This window comes from Arachis stenosperma, chromosome 6 (assembly GCF_014773155.1).
Source record: "Arachis stenosperma cultivar V10309 chromosome 6, arast.V10309.gnm1.PFL2, whole genome shotgun sequence".
Classification (NCBI taxonomy): domain Eukaryota; kingdom Viridiplantae; phylum Streptophyta; class Magnoliopsida; order Fabales; family Fabaceae; genus Arachis; species Arachis stenosperma.
Window position 1 is genome coordinate 99,942,223 of NC_080382.1, and position 3,318 is coordinate 99,945,540.

Genomic DNA, 3,318 nt, shown 5'->3' on the forward strand with positions numbered 1-3,318 from the left:
AGTCATGGACCACCACCCATTTTATAATAAAGCTAAGATAAAAAAAATGTATAGTTGCTCTCTATCATGTATTTATATTATCAAATATAAATCATAACATTTAAAAGAGAGAAAAAAAAAGGAGAGAAGTTTGGATAGATATATAAGAATAGATATAGGATGAAAATATATAAAAGATTAACTAACAAAAAATATATATGTACACAAAGAAAATTTTGTTAGAAAATGTTAGAAAATTTTTAATTGATCCTATTTTGTTAGAAAATGTTAGATATACCGATTTTATTTTTGTTGTATTTAAAGTCACCAAATGACAAAAGTTGATTGTTTTCACATTTTATTTTATATTTTTTCTCCAAGAAAGAAAGAGAGTCTATTTCACATGCTACTATTGGAGACTCTCCTAGTTAATATGGTCCAATCTTAAATTTGTGGTAGCTTTTGCAATTCGCAAGTTATAATGAAAAAGTAAATAATTAATTCTTCAACTAAAACAACAGTGAAAGCAACTTACATCCTAATTTGTCATATTCAAAATCAAAACCTTAGATACTTGTACCATTACAGAATTTTAAAAAAAATAATTAAAGAATTTAATTAATAAATATCTTAAAAATTTTATTTTTTTTATATTTTTAATACATTTTGAACATGTTAATGTATTAAAAATATAAAAAGGTTATTATTTTATGAGGAGAGCATTGCGGTCTAAATGTTAATTTTAAATAAGGGCTTTTGCAAGGTTATGACAATATAAAGACACGCAGTTCAAATCGTGTGTACAAGGTTTTAAATTCAAACTATATTATCATATATATAAAGAGTTGAAAGTTGAAACAATTTTCCAAAGACATATTGAGTATTGACCAACATAGCCCGAGTATTTTCCGGTTTTTATTTTTGGAAAACCAACAATAAGCAGGCCCACGAATTATGATGTAGTGGCAATATTTAGCATATGCAGCAGGTTTCATGGAAGTCCAATACTCTGAAACCATAAACTCTAACAAGACTTGAGATTATTGGATTAGCCGTTGTCTCCCAACCAGAAAACTTATCTATACATGACCCGCAACTGAAACTTGGATGAGATCATAGATTTGACTGTCTTTTAAAGAGCTGCACCAAGTTCAAATTCAAGCTAAGACTGAGATAAGATTTAATAACCTTTAGTGTGTGAATTGTGTATTTATTAATAAATTTGAGCATGTTGGCAACTATCGCATCACAGCACAATCGAATTTGACATGATTTACAGTTGAAACCTCAATGTCTTCAGTTGGATTCTTAATTTAGAGAGCACAACTCCAAGAAATATCAATCAGAACCACCCAGGGGGAATCATATGAAAAACTCATACAAATGATAACACCCTAAATCCACAAATATAAGCTCATGAAGTTCACATCGTATTTATAGACAAAAAATGTCAAGCAGTTTCGTGAACACGAACGCGATACGGTGGTCTCCGGCAGAAAATTGGCTCGGATGGTGAAGTGGCCTTCGCACGAGCACGTAGAATGTCGCTTGGATTATCAATCACTGCTGCGGCTAATAGCGTGTACTCTCCCGGGACAAGAAAATGCAAGCAGAAAGAATGTGTGATTTGTTGAAGCGGGGGAATTTCCACACTGATGTCACTTATAACACACCTGAAAAACATTGATTAAAGCAAAAACATTATTAGTGTTAGAAAAGTTTACAAATGCATGCCAATGGCTGAAAGTGGAAAGCAATTATTATGGACATTACCTGTCCATAAAGCAGTTGCTTTGGTTTCATCGACACAATTCTCCCCAGCTACATCTCTGCATGTAATATTGAAATTGATTTTGATCATATCCTTTGAGTTGGTACGAACCAGAACCTCCATTGGCTTTATTTCATGTGCAATCACTGAACCTTTGGAAGCAGAAGATTCGCCGATATTAGATTTTTTATCAGGATCAGGTTTTTCTGATTCAACATCATGTCCAGTGAGCCTCAACATGAAAGTCAGTGGATCAGGCATCAAGACATCCATGATTGATGTCTGCAATGCTGCCTGGATCGTGTCCTTGATATTAAACTAGACAGAGCTATTGCGTCCCGAATGCCACCGAACCTTGATCCTGGAGATACGGTTCTTGATACAAGCATTAAGCTCGGCTTCTTTTGAGAGAAGGGTGTGCTTCTGCCAGCTTCCTGATTGTCCCTTATGAAAAAGGAATCATCAAGAATAGGTAATTTGAAATGCTTGAGTGGCACTAAAACCCTTGCCGAGCAATCCCTATCGATTCTTGTCTTAGGATTGCTGTGTTCAACAGCATCCTGATCAGCAGAATGATTTCCCTCTTTGCAAGATTTGTCTAGTTTGATGGAGACATTGATTTCAAACGCAATGTAAGTTGGATTAGATACTCGCGTTCGAGAAATCTCAGTCCCCAATACCAAAGATACTCCATATAAAGGTTCAAACAAGAACCTGTCAGTGGAAGCACCAAAAATAATTTTTCCACAATCTGTGTGATTAAATAGGCAATATCAGAGATACTCCAAGCAATAAAATATAATGGCAGAAATTAAATAATCAGACACCATAATTTTAACGTGGAAAAACCCCCAAAAGAGGGACAAAAAAGGGACAAAAAACCCACGGGACTTATTCCAGAAAAATCTTCCATTATCAGAATAATGGGTACATAAACAGTCTTTTTAGTGACACTAGGACATCTCAACAATCAACAAAATACATCATCAAAACTGATGGAATCAATATAAACCCTCCACAAAAGTGCGTATCTCAAATCAGGCAAAAGAGAGGGCAAGCCAACTTTGATCACATTGAATCGGTAAACTTACTCCATTTCTTATGAAATTTTAGTATGTTATTCTTGGTGTAGAGATGAACATTAGGATATAACTTGCTAATTGTATTGCCTTCTCTTTTGCCTGATTTGAGATACCCACTTTTGTGGAGGGTTTATGTTGATTCCATCAGTTTTGATGATGTATTTTGTTGATTGTTGAGATGCCTTAGTGTCACTAGGAAGACTGTTTGTGTACCCATTATTTTAATAGTGAAAGATTTTTCTGAACTAGGTCCCGTGGGTTTTTTGTCCCTCTTTTGGGGATTTTCTCACGTTAAAATTCTGGTGTCTAATTATTTAATTTCTGCCATTATATTTTGTTGCTTGGAGTATCTTTGGTACTACCCATTTAACTGCACATGTTGTGAAAAAATTATTTTTGGTGCTTCCGTTGTTAGATAGGTTCTTGTTTGAACCTTTTGTTGAGTTTTCCCAACAAAGTGGTATCTAGGGCTTTGGTTGTTTATCT

General features: G+C 34.2%; 1 pseudogene; it reads right to left on the reverse strand.

The window, feature by feature from the left end:
• Nucleotides 1-1,429: 1,429 nt before the first annotated feature.
• LOC130934325 (trafficking protein particle complex II-specific subunit 120 homolog) lies at nt 1,430-3,049 on the reverse strand (annotated as a pseudogene).
• Between the last annotated feature and the right edge of the window lie 269 nt (nt 3,050-3,318).